The sequence below is a fragment of the Nanorana parkeri genome, unplaced genomic scaffold (assembly GCF_000935625.1).
Source record: "Nanorana parkeri isolate BGI_ZX_2015 unplaced genomic scaffold, ASM93562v1 scaffold34, whole genome shotgun sequence".
Classification (NCBI taxonomy): Eukaryota; Metazoa; Chordata; class Amphibia; order Anura; family Dicroglossidae; genus Nanorana; species Nanorana parkeri.
Window position 1 is genome coordinate 1,162,276 of NW_017306302.1, and position 14,186 is coordinate 1,176,461.

The window sequence follows — 14,186 nt, forward strand, 5'->3', positions numbered from 1 at the left end:
TGGGGTCGGGTTGGCATGTGTCAGTTTAAAAAAAAAAAAATTTCTTTAAAATATATATTTTTAATTTTCATTTTTAACTTGTTTTTTTTTTCATTTCACTTATTTTCTATTCTGCTCACTACCTCGGTGGTACCAAGCAGAAAAGCTGAGCCGTATGCCGTTCGGCGGTATTTGGCTATACACTTACTGCTGTTCGGTCCCTATCAGAATAGGGGCGAATGACAGAGAGTGAGCTGTTGGAGCTTTGGCTCAGCCGATCCAGACGTGTGGTGTGAGTCGAACTCCTTCTGCACTTCGACTCAGTCCAACATGTAGAGCATGTTCGGCTGACCGAAGGCAGCCAATGTACGGCTGATTTTAGCCGATGTACGGTTGAAGTCAGCAGTTCGGCTCACTTCACTTCGGCTTAGTTATTCACTCGGCTGCCTTCGGCAGCTAAGTGAATATCCCCCATAAAGTTGCTGGCAGTGTATATACACAATATATTTTGTTTTATTTTTTTAATTTCATATTTATTTTGCTTAATTTTATAATGACCATTTACTATAGTATCTTTTAAGTCTCTGGCTTGAACCCGGCAATCATGTTCTCACTCTTTTAAGGCATTTATATTCATACATATTTATCTTTGTGTCTTCATCTACCTTTTCAAATTAATCTGTAATTGTTGTGAATATACTGCATATTTATCTAGCTAGTTACGCATTCTGTATAGGCAGCTTATCATGAGAAATATCTCAAAAGTTCAGCTTATTATAATACTTGAACATTGCTTTTGGAATCAACATTCTAACCTGGTATTGTTTTTAAATACATTCTTTCATCTTTCCTTGTTATTCTCTTGTGTTTAACTGCATTGTCAGGAGTAAAGGGAAAAGGATATTATTAGTATATTAAATATCACCAATGGGTTTAAAGCGTGATACCTTTTGCATAAAGTGGTTTGAAAGGAAATTTTCACAGTCATGGTAATGTGATACTTCCCAACCAATGTGCTTCGTCCTTTTGCAAATTCGCTGATAGCTTATGATATGATCGCTTTCTGCTCAAATGCAGAAATTAATGACTGCGTGACCTTTAAAGCAGATTTCCCTGGTCCATTAAATTGTATCTTCAAGGAAAGGTTGTCCTGAAATAAAATAGCTCATAGCAACAAGCCTTCTTTATATCTCGCAATATGGAAGAATTCTGGGCTATTTAAAGTGTCCGGTGATCGCCTGATGGGCAGCGAAGAAGACAATAATGTATTAGTGGCTGGCAATGGTAGACCTTCTTAGTACTGCAAATTCCTTTGACTTCAGGTCTTTCTCATATTAGTAAAAGAAACCATATGGGAAAGATACAAGAAAAATATTTCAACTGGTCAAACATCATTAACATCAACATTATCATAAATCACTTTTTCTTAGTTTCCTCCCTTTTTTACTGTGTGTTCTCTTAAATATTTTCTCCAGTAAAAGCTTCACCACATGGTCACTTTTAAAAAGAAGGGGAGCCCTGTAAAGAGATCATCTATACTTACCATTTCAGTGGCCTGTATCTTGATACACCACTGATCCATGGCTGCTGCAGCAGCAGTGTATTTTGGTTTTGTGCTGCCCTAGGCAAGACTAAACTCGGGCACCCCCCAATCTAAATTTTCCCCACCCCTTCCTGTTTAAGACCCACCTCTTCCTCTCTGTACATTACAAGCGAATAACAATCCCTCATGCACTCGCCGAATTCTAATTACTGATACTTTAAGTGTCATGTGACATTTTTTCTAAAACAATACAGACTAATGACTTTAGGACAGTGGTGAAGTACCAGGGCCCGGTCCAGGCTGTAACCCGCTGTGACCCTGGTAGTTCTACCACTGACTCCAAGCTGTAAAGGGACTAGAAATCTCAGCAATATATGAAACAGCAATGCAGACTAACATTAAGCTATATACTCTGTGATACTCATAAGGGCTGTGCTGGGTCTCACCATTCCTGTGCCGGTTCTATGGTGGGCTCTGCAGGATCCCTTTCCCTGCACACGTGCTGCTTAGGTCAAATCGACCACCTATCTGCAGGCTTCTGATAGTGTCTGATAGTGCTCTGGCAGCAATTGCACCACCTTGCTGTGCCCACTGCGGACAGCATTGGCGATTGATGAGAAGAGAAGAGGAGAGTGGAGTGGCTTGCAGGGTTCCCGAGGCAAGCAATATGTGAACCTCCGACCCTGTCTGGTCTAGCGCCAGGGCTGCCCTCTGCCTTCCTTATACACATATGGACGGTGAGAGCAGCTGCAGAAAGTCCCCAGGTACCACTTCCTATCAGCTCCCCCGGAAAGAGCAAATAGCACTAACGTTCCGGGTGGACCTCCACTAACCTAAGCCCACCCCCCCTCCACTGGGCAAGTCTCATGGCCAGTCTGCCATACTAGTTTGGCCCGTGAAACTGCCGTCCAAGGCAAATGCCCGCCCAAGGCAGATATACCCCTGCGCTGCAGGCATTCTACACTTTTGGGTGTGTTAATATAGGTCCATTTACTATAGTATCTTTTAAGTCTCTGGCTTGAACCCGGCAATCATGTTCTCACTCTTTTAAGGCATTTATATTCATACATATTTATCTTTGTGTCTTCATCTACCTTTTCAAATTAATCTGTAATTGTTGTGAATATACTGCATATTTATCTAGCTAGTTACGCATTCTGTATAGGCAGCTTATCATGAGAAATATCTCAAAAGTTCAGCTTATTATAATACTTGAACATTGCTTTTGGAATCAACATTCTAACCTGGTATTGTTTTTAAATACATTCTTTCATCTTTCCTTGTTATTCTCTTGTGTTTAACTGCATTGTCAGGAGTAAAGGGAAAAGGATATTATTAGTATATTAAATATCACCAATGGGTTTAAAGCGTGATACCTTTTGCATAAAGTGGTTTGCTACACTTTTGGGTGTGTTAATATAGGTCCACAGTGATTCCTCTCACCAACTCGTACTACAGGACATACAAGCCAGTAGAAGAAACTACTGTGTACGGTAAGGGGAGTGGGCATTCGGTTACTAGGTTATACTGGTTCAGTACACTACATGGCTGCCTCTGATAAAAGGCTGTACAGTTTATAAGCATTTTAGGACTGTAATGCTTCAGTGCAGGGAATGTAAGATTTTAGTGCTAATAAAGTGAATACAAAATGTTTTTGAAATTAATGTAGTGTTAGTTTAACTGGAGTTGGAGCATTAAAACTGTACTCCAGGCAGATTAAAAATAATGTTCTGCAATCATTAACACATCATTAAATGTGTTTATGTACATTTTGAATGCAAACAGTGTTTGTACCTGAATTTATCCTGGTATAAGCCTCATGCAGTCCCTGTACAGCAGAGCTGGAATAATGGAGGGAGAAGCAGCACAAGCAGCCAGGCAGTTTTCCTGCAGTGCAAAGAGTATGCTGGTAGTAGAAAAGAGCAGAGGTACAAAGAGATGAGCTCCTCACAGTGATGCGTCTCCTTTCATTGTCCAGGTACAGACTGTGCGAGGGACCTGTAAGTGCAGTTGAGAAAAAACAGCTCTCCTACCCTGTCAGACCGGGCTGTGTTGTGTGGCAAAGCTGTATTTATCTCAAGATTCAATGAACAGAAGTACAAATCCTTTGACAAGTAAAACAGCGGCTGTATAGGTTTTTATGGCATGTTTATTTAGCTGTTTTGCATTAAGTTCACCTTTTAGCTTAAATGTTAGTGTGAGGAATTAATTTTAAGGGCTGGGTTAGGTTAAGCTTAAAGAGTTAGGTGCAACGGTTAAGGGGGGAACATAGAGGTAGGGTAAAGGCTATGGTTAAAAAGAGTACTGTATTAGGGTAATTTTTAGAATTAGACTAAGGGTTAATGTGAATCTGTGTCCAAGCAATGCACACTGAAGCATTTACATATTCTAAACAAGCAGTAAAAGCGCTTTAAAACAAGTCCCAACTCACCTCTATAGCTATATGAATTGTGAAGAAATTAATTTTCAAAGTTCACAACAGAAGTATTAAAATCACAGCTTTTTTTCCCCTTTACTTTCTCTAAAGAGCAGAATCTTAGCAGCCTTCCAGCCCTCTAATGTTAAGAAACGCCAGGTGCTTCTAAGCTGTTAGAAACCGTCTGAAACCTGAATTCACTTTCGTTGTAATCTGTGTTGATCTTTGAGAATGAATTACTTCATGGTAGAAAGGTCATGGATGGCTTGTTTAACCAGTTGCCGTCCGCCAGTTGTAAAAAAACAGACGGACGGCACTGCTGCATTGGCGGGTTGCCGTCTCTAGACGGCATTTTTTTTCTGCTCGCGCGCCGTTTTGTTCGGCTGCCGCTGCCGCTTTTTCGGCCTCCCCCATCCTAACCCCTCACCTTCAATCCTGGGATCCGCTGCCCCATCTGCGGCCCGGGACCGGCTCGGGAGGGCATCAGGAGGAAGAGAAAGGGAGATCAGCTCCTTGCTGACCTCCCTCCGGGCTGCGAATGCAGAAGTGATGTGTATTACATCACTTCCGCATTCACCTGTTAGTCATCTGGCTGCTATAGCCAGAGAAAAGAAGCTGATGAAGCAGATCTCTGCTTCATCAGCTTCTTTTGGGGTCCACAGGTGACATTAGGGGTCCTAGAGACCCCTAATATCTCCATAAAGAGGACCTGTCAGTGTGCCTTTGATATTATATAGGGGGATTGTTATCCCCCTATATAATAGCACTAACAATAAGTGCAAAAAAATATATAAATAAAAATAAAATAAAAATAAAAGTCACATAAAAAAGTAAAAATAAAAAAGTCACATGTAAAAAAAGTAAACCCCCCCAACCGCGGATGTCAACTGGTTAAAAGTTATTTTACTGTTTAATAAGAATTTGCACATCATTTAACATCCATATTCTGAGCACAGGTGTTTTTTAAACATGTGTTAGGCTGTTAGGAACTAGGTCAACATAGGGTAAACTGTAAGGGTTAGGGGAAGGGCTAGAGATAGGAAAGAAATGGGGAACATTGGGTGCTCATGTGAATCTCAAAAATGCATTCAAGTACCTTTTTAACTTTAACTATTAACAAAAATGTATCTTATGTGTGTATCATTCATCTGTAGGTCCTGAAATCATCTCTGAATTGGTGTTGACAGTGTCCTTCCTTTTACTTCATATATTCCAAGGATCATTAGAGACTTTATTGCAGATCATTACCTGCCTCTATTCTGTAGATATTACCAAACCAGTTTTGTCCCCGGCTTGCTCCGGTTTTCTATAATGATAGCCAATAGAAATTTTGGCACACTAGAAAGTGTTACATAGTATTTGAGGTTGAATAAAGACATTAGTCCATCAAGTCCAACCTATTAGGATCTCATTCTAGGAGTACCTGTACCCCTGTATATTACGGTCCCTTAAGAAATCGTCCAAAAGTTTCTTGAACAATTCCACATTCTTTGCTGAAATCACTGTCTGTGGCAGTGAGTTCCAGACCCTAACTGATCTTACTGTGAAGAACCCCCTTCGCCCCTTGTGCTGGAATTTTTTTTCCACCAATTTTAGGTGGTGGCCTCTAGTTTTTGTAATTGAGTTAATTTTAAACAGTTTATCGCTAATGTTGCTGCCACCATTGAACATTTTGTACATGGAAATCATATCCCCCCTTAATCTCCTCACCTCTAATGTGAACATGTTTAAATTTAGTAGCCTAGTCTCGTAGCTCTGGTCCTCCATACCCCTAATTAGTTTGGTTGCCCTCCGCTGGACTTTTTCCAACTCAAGGACATCTTTTCTTAGTACTGGTGACCAGAACTGGACCGCGTACTCCAGATGAGGTCGAACCAATGATCTATAAAGTGGCAAAATTATAGACTTGAACAAGTGTTCAACAAAACAATTCTGTATTGGAAATAGTAAAGTAGGTAGAGACCCCTCAAAAAAGGGTAATACAAATGTCCACCAATTTCACAGAATAATTCATGACTATATACTGTAAGATAGAACATGTATTTTATTATATTCAAAAGAAAATTCACAAACAATTATAGTACTATATATATAACACCCCCCCCCCCTTTAACAAAACATTAAAAGAAATTAAATCCCCTCAAAATTGTCTGGAGGGAAAAAGAGAACCTGTGCTGTAAAAAAATATAACGTTGGCCAATTGATGCTTGTGACATGTTTCTTCAATAAATAAGCAAAATAATTGAATGCTTTTGACTGAGTGCTAGTGATCTCCGTCTTTGAGATTTTGGAAAACACAGCGCCATATGTGTAATCGCTATGAACACCACGACCACTAATCAAGATCGAATTGCTGTAAGGAGTGCAGGTGACACATCATAACACGTATGTTTTCACTGCACATTTGACTTTATAAATTAGGTTTCAGCATTGCTGAACACAATAGAACAAATTCTGTCAGCTTGTGTACAAGCCATAAGCTCAACCTCAACATCTGCATGAGGCTGGTACAGCTGGAGTCTGTTTGGTACAGACAAAACACTACAGGGAGACATTCTTTTGTTCCTTGGCAATTCCTCCTGCAGAGATTTTGTCCTGACAGGTTTTATTCTGTCATAGGTTGACCTGACAGTAGCATTAGGGTACAGTTTATCCATTAATAACAACCTGTCTTGAATTTTTATAGAGCATATGTACTCATGCATAATTCTTTATAGTTATTGTTCCCCTCTTGAATTAATGTACAATTTCAGTTGGTCATGCAGGGTTTGAGTTACACAATGAAAGTTCTGTAGGGATAGGGCAGCTTATTTATGAGCCTCCCCTGCATAGTGATATAGATCAATATTAATAAGCCCAGTGCTCACAGCCACACTTTTTTCTGTAATGTCATGCATTATGCAGCATACAGTCCTATGTTATGAATTAAATTATAACAACTAGAAGAAATATATACAGCAGCAGGAGTGTATTTTATATTTTAGGTTTAATCTTTAATTTTTGATCTCTCTCTCTCTCTCTCACCCACCAACGCATTAGAAACTTGAGGGGCAAGATTTGTTTTTAAAGAATATGTAAACCTTTAAAAAAGAAGTAAGATATTGCATCTCTGCAGTCAGTAGATGAGGTGACTGCATTATTTGTTTTCCTTTATTATCACCTGACTTTCTGTGATTGTCCTAGAATTAGAGAACTCACTTGCCCTTCTGTATTATGACAACAGAAACAGGCTAGGGCTACTGGGTTCCTCCCCTCTCCTTTTGTCCTTGATATAGATGTGCATGCTTATGTAGTTGTCAAAGAACAATATAACTGATTGTAGTCAGCACAGGACGTTATCAGTTCACAAGATTTATATGATTTCTAAAATAACACTTTTAATGGCATATTGAACAGACCAGAAGGGACTAAATACAATAAGTTAAACGTGAGAAATTATATATGCTTTATTATATTTTTTTTTATCCAATCTCTCTAACAAAATTATAAGGCAGACTTTCATTGTTTTCCTGTGTTTGATGTGTGTTTGATGTGCACACATCATTTCATTTTCAACGGCTATTCTGAGGTTGTATTTGAACTGTTATGTGTTTCATTGGACCCGACATGTCCTGTTGAATGCATTTGCTTTGCAGGCAATATGTAGCCTTCTACTGCATACTGTGTTCGAATGCATGTGTTTGAGCAGTGCTAAATATGAATTCAAAAGGTAGCCTTTGACAACAATGCCCAACACCACTCTCTTGCACCTGGACTCCCTATTTCTTTTTAACATAGGTAAATTCCAGTGGGGCAGTATGATATGGAACTAGGAAGCTTGGTTAAGACTTACCACTACTAATGTCCTTTGTGTTGGAAATACAACAGCATATACTGATCTGTAGATGGCGCTGTAGTGCAATATTAGTCTCTATATGCATGCTTATCTTTGATACATAGGAGGTTTTTCTATATATATGTTTCCTGCACAATGCTCTATACATAGATGTAATATTCTTCTAAGCAAGTAAAACTTAATTCAGCATTCATCAAGATCTCAGTGCTTCATCTAAACACATAACCAACAGGTTATGGGCCCAGAACACTGCAAGTCAACAAGTGCCACATCCAAGCTACTGAAAGATGGCAAGCAGTTCAGATATGAAGTTTTCAATTGCAAAGCTCAACAATAGCAACTACCATCTATGGAGGTTCAAGCTTGAAATGCTGCTAAGCAAAGACAACTTGTGGCAAGTATTGAGTACAGGCAGGCCCACTAATGGACCCATGGAGGAATGGGACATGAAGAACAGACAAGCAAAAGCAATTATAAGTTCAACCAGCTCATCCACATAAGAAAAGAGAATACAGCTAAAGGTATGTGGACTGCATTACAACAACTGCATAAGCTTTCAAACTTAAACAGTAAACTATATCTGCTACGCAAGTTATATAAGATGAGGCTAGAAAAGGGCCAGGAAATGCGTGAACATGTGAATGCCATGCTGGAAATCATAGAACAACTACGTGCAATTGGAGAGGAAATTAAAGATAACCATGTGGTGTGACATTACTGCTATGCAGCCTTCCAGAGTCATACAGTGTTCTTATTAACGCTCTAGAAGCCAAACCTGAGCAGATACTAACACTAGAATAGGCCAAAGGAAATATTGCATTCACCAAGCCATTGCTAAAGGATCGTTATAGTTTCCTTCGAGAGAAGCTAAACGTCATATAGCAACTCATATGCTGTTGAGAAGGGGTGTTGGAAATACAACAGCATAAACTGAGCTGTAGATGGTGCTGTAGTGCAATGTTAGTCTCTATATGCATGCTTATCTGTGATATACAGGAAGTTTTCCTATATATATGTTTCCTGCACAATACTGTAATCTGATGTAATATTCCTCCAAACAAAACTTATTTGAGCATTCCTCAAGATTTCAGTGCTTCATCTAAACACATAACCAGCACTTTGGACATATGAGAAGTCTCCATGAGATTAACCTGCAGGCAAAACTATAAGATGGTGAAGCTGAATTTTATCTAAATGTAGACATTAATTGGAGGCTATATCATTTACACATAACCCAACTGCTGATTGATCTTTTCACTCAACAATGTGTGTAATGCTTTGCTTCCTGAATAAGCATGTCTATGCACTGTGCAGACACATCGATACCTATACTGAATTGTAATGATAAAGCTTGAGGTCACATATGAAATCATTATTTAACACCATCCCAAATGCCACAGTTGACATCTGTTGCATACTATAGCACTGCAGTACACCATCTTTTACAGCAGTCTAATATATACAATTCTTTAACATGAAGCATACACATGTAGGAATATGTCTCATTGTAAGATGTGTATGAATCTTTCACCATTAGCCTAGCACTACATTCAATCAGTTCCTATTGTGCATAAAATATTTATTTTTAATGATTTAATTATTTTAGTTATTGCTAAAGTCATCATACTGTTTACTATAAAGATAGTGGCTACATGGAACAGTTTTTATAATTTCTTTTTAATGTGTTGTATAAACAGTAAAAATATTTGTATAATATACCAGCACAGACAACAAACTGGAAACAAACTAACTGGTTTGACAGCCTCAGAGAAAACTGCTACAAAGAAGATACAACAGTGTATGCTAGTAAAAGGATCACACGTACACAGAAGATGCTATTGAGCAAGGGGATATAACCTATCTGTCCACTTATTTGTCCCCTGGTATCAGCTCACACTACATTCTGTACAAAATAAGCTTAGGCATACTTGGGCTTTTGGCAATCACCAGAGCACAAACTGGCTCTAACAGACCTCTGCGTGGTATGATTAGGTATGGTCCTCCCTCCTGCTGCTCCAACCCTGCCAGTTGCCTCTCTAAGTGTACACAGGCACTTAACTGATTCACTGAAAGCAGTGGAAAGCAAGTGGACAGGAACATATCCCAGAAAGATGAATATTGTTTCTCTGCAGGGTCTACTTTTGTGATTCCAAAAATTCCAACTCATATTTAGGAAGTGCAGAGGCAGGCAGAGCTTGGGCTATGTACCAACTTTAGTGCATGCTGCTTTTTTAAAGCTGTTTTAGGGCTCACTCACACTGGAATCGGCCGGCGCGTACAGCTCCGTGCTGCGTGCAGGGCCCTATCGGGCAGCTCCCGGGAAGGACAGGTGCTGCATGTGATTAGTACACAGCCCCCGTCCTTCTCTATGGGACTATGCAGCCGTACACCCCCTACGCTCACCTCAAGTGCAGGTCCGTGTGGTTGCGTGTTTCCTGGCTCGGACGCACCCGCACGGACATGCAGGGCGGGTGAGCGTAGGGGGCGTACATCCGCGTAGTCCCATAGAGAAGGACGGGGACTGCCTACTAATCACACGAGGCACCTGTCCTTTCTGGGAGCTGCCCGATACGGCCCTGCATGCAGCATGGAGCGGTACATACCGGCCGATTCCAGTGTGAATGAGCCCAAAAGTCTAAAAAAAATGTAAGCAAAAATCTGTTGCATAGGTTGACTTTGTGGTGATCATGGGTTTAGACCATGCAGGGCAAAGCAACAAGTCCCCTTTAACTTAGCTATCACCAGCAGCATATACTTAACTCCATTTCACATCCCAGATGTTTCATTCAGAAGTAAAGGAGGGTCTTTGAATGGTACAAGTTGGCAGAGTTGTAGCTTACACTTGGATATGGACTTCCTGTGTGACAACATTGATTGGCCCAGCACTGTCACATGGGATTGAGTCACATGCACCTCCATACCTGAAAGTACCAAGTGTTTTCTTCAGCTTCTGATGCTGAATGGAGTAGTAAAGGAACAAAAAAAAATGTAAGTAAAAGCTGGGAAGTCACGAGGGATTGAAGCAAACCCTTTGCTTTGCCCTAAATTGGCAAACCACAGTTTTGCTTTAAAGACGGTTTAAACTGTGAAGGATGTGTTTAAAAAAGGCAAGCAGAGGGCAAAAGACTAGACACCAGTATTGCCTATGGGCTCTGGTTTCTTCTCATTCTAAGATTGAAGCGCCACACCACAGATAGTCCATATAATATTTTATTCAGATCCAAGGTCAAGGACAGTAAGCCAATGGGTTTTAGGGGTCCAAGACCACCTCTTCCACATGGCTAGAAATGGGAAGCAGTGTATATGGAGTTGAGCTTAGTGTCAGGAACGAGAGTACCTGCTTGGATCTGAAGTATTCAGTCCCAGTGTCCATCAGCAGCCAGCAATCCTCGGCAATTGGTCCCCACCTGATGGGAAGCTCACGTTGCCTCAGGTTAGTTCCTGTGTGCCCTGTTTCCATGACCACCCCTTCATCATGGCTAGCAGCACAGTAATGACATCAAGAAATCTCACTCACGCTGCAGATATACAACTATGATGGCACAAGGTAGGAAGTGCACAGCTATTTTCTAGAAAGAATTCAAGACAAAGTTAAATCTTTCATGGGAATTGCTTAAGCGCAAATAACATTTCTAGATGTTGAGACAGCAAATATGCACTTGATGAATTCAGGTCAACTTTAAATGGAAACAACTTCAAAATAATTTCTATCCTTTGGCCTAAAAGATCAGCTAATTTGCATACCCCTGTTCTTCAGAATCAGAGACAAAATTGCTAATATTTTACGGTTAGAGATCAAAACAGTTCTGCTGCTTGAGATTTTTAGAATTTTTTTTTGTTAAAATAGCACTAAATGCTGAGAGTGCACCGTAAGCTTTATGGAGGAACAAGCTAATCCAGCAATGGTTGAGTTAATAGCCTGTATACTCTTTGGCAGTAACTTTTGGTGTGTGCTACTAGCCAGGGTTTTTCTGCAACAGCTAACTTTCAGTTTTACATAAATTTGTTTTAATTATGTCTTCAAAATATCATCATGATCAGCAGAATCATGAGTCGTGAAATTAGCATGCAGCCTGTGCCCCATATTAACAGTTAAATTTTTTCCAAAAAAGTGTATTAATTGGAGTGACTAATGCTTTGGATTCACACCATCCATCTAATCTGTCGTGTCTGTTTTACAGCCTTCTGTAGCCCCATCTGTTTTTAAGGAGCTTATTTCTTATTTTTCTATTACAAATAGATGAATAATTCAATAGAGAATCATATTAAATCATGTTTAGAAAAGACAAGAGGTTGCAGACTTTGTCATATGTGAATATGTTGTGCTTTCTTTGTGCTTGGTAATAATTGAAACCCTTTACGTGTGGATGGGGACATACACAACTGGCAAAGCAAGAATTTTTACTCTACATACTTGGACAATAGACATGTAAAGCTAAAAAAATTAGTTTTGTTTCGGATCAATTGTTTTTGTTTTTTTTTAATTTCAGATCCAACTTCAATTTGGTTCGTTATTCAGAATTCGGATCAATTTGTATTTTTTATTTGCGGTTTGGATAGATCCAAATTTTCGTTTTCGGTTCAGATCAATTTGAATCTATTTGCATGGAGTTTATTATGTTGTTAAACATGAAAAAACAAACAAAAAACAGTGTGGGATACCCCCAAATTCCTACCAGACCCCTCAACATGGGGAGGGTGCTTTGCCAGGGGGGACTTCTACCCCCTCACAACCCTGGCCTGGTGGTTGTGGGGGTCTGCAGGGAGCGGGGCTTATCTGAATCTGCTGCCTCCCCCGTGAATGAGTAAGGGGTAGTTGTTACCTGTACTATTCACCAAATAAACAGTAAAATAGTTTTTAAAAATGCCACGCCAGTTTAAAAAGTCCTTTATTAATAAATAAACACACCACACAGTTTTTGACAAGTCCTTTATTCATAAAAACCTCCCCAAAAAGTCCCACAATATAAATCCATCATCAATCATGTTGTCCAGTGATGTAGTTCCTCATCAATTATGATGCCCACAACTCGCTGACTCGACGAAAGAAAAAATCCCTGCCGCCACATCCGGCAAGAAACCGCGCGGATTTCACACATTCGTGGCTCCATAATAGTAGCAAACGAGCTATATGTGAATGGGGCCTTAAGAATCTGGTAGGAATTTGGGGGCTGACCTTGCAATGTTTTTTAATTTTTTTAAACTTTTATACTTGTTTTACTGTCCGAATTTGCGTTATCCAAAAATTTGGATATGTTGGAATTCGTTATTGTTGCCATTTGGAAATGTGGATACATCTAAATGTCCAAATTTAAAGAAATGAGTCCAAATCTCAATTCGGAACAAAACTAAACTTACATGTCAAGAGGACAACTCTGCAATCTGTGTTTTGTCTATGTTTGTATGTAAATTCAAACTATGCATTCAAACAGTTTTTTTTATGTATTTACAAACACTGATAAGATGATGTATGTTAAACCATTAAACTGCGTCTGTGGCCAGACTATGGACATAAAAGTATTTACATATTAATGCCAAGCAAATCATTTTAAGACTCTCTAGTTGCACACCTTGTAAAATAATCAATGCTCAATATTTTAGAAAGAAACTCTGAAATTAGTTTCAGTTAGTTTTTACCAGCTTACAGGACTTGCCGTTTGTTTGCCCTTGTTGTGTAATTTGAAGATGAATTTCTCCACAGTGCCTGGCGCTACTGGTCAGTGAGGGCTTATTGTAGGTGGTAAGCTCTCATAGACAGGCCCTCCTTACCATCTTGTCTTGATTTATATTGCAACTGTAATGTCTTCCTTATATTGTAAAGCACTGTGCAATCTGTTGGCACTATATAAATCCTGTATAATAATAATAATGATAATAATATATTTGTAGAGCTATTTGGTTGCTTGTTAAGAACATGTAAATACTTTAATATCTATAGTCTGAGTGCAAGTGCATGTTAATATTCACATTAATCAAAGCACATATAAAAGGTATGAATAAATGTTATAGCTTTGCTGTAAGTGCCTCTGTCCTTTTTATTTTAGGTCAACTATAATTCCAGTCTAATCACACATATTCCATGATTATCAAAAAGGATAAGCAAAATTAGGAGTTTTCATTTTCCTGAAAGTTCAGTAAACTTTTGGAGATTTTGTTAAAAATTCACAATTTTGGAGAAATGCATTGGAGTCATTAGGAAGCGTTAAATCAAAGCGAGGGGGGGGGGGGGGGGGAGACAGATCAGTGGACGCAAGACAAGACAAAACAAGGACAACACAAAGGAGGGTTAATGATGTAACTGGATTTTGATAGCTGCTGAGGGTTACAGAAGCTCCTTTGAACTATCTTGAACCTGTTGCTGTACCAAAATACAGCCCCCCATTAACATCATTATTTTATGTTTATGTTTACTA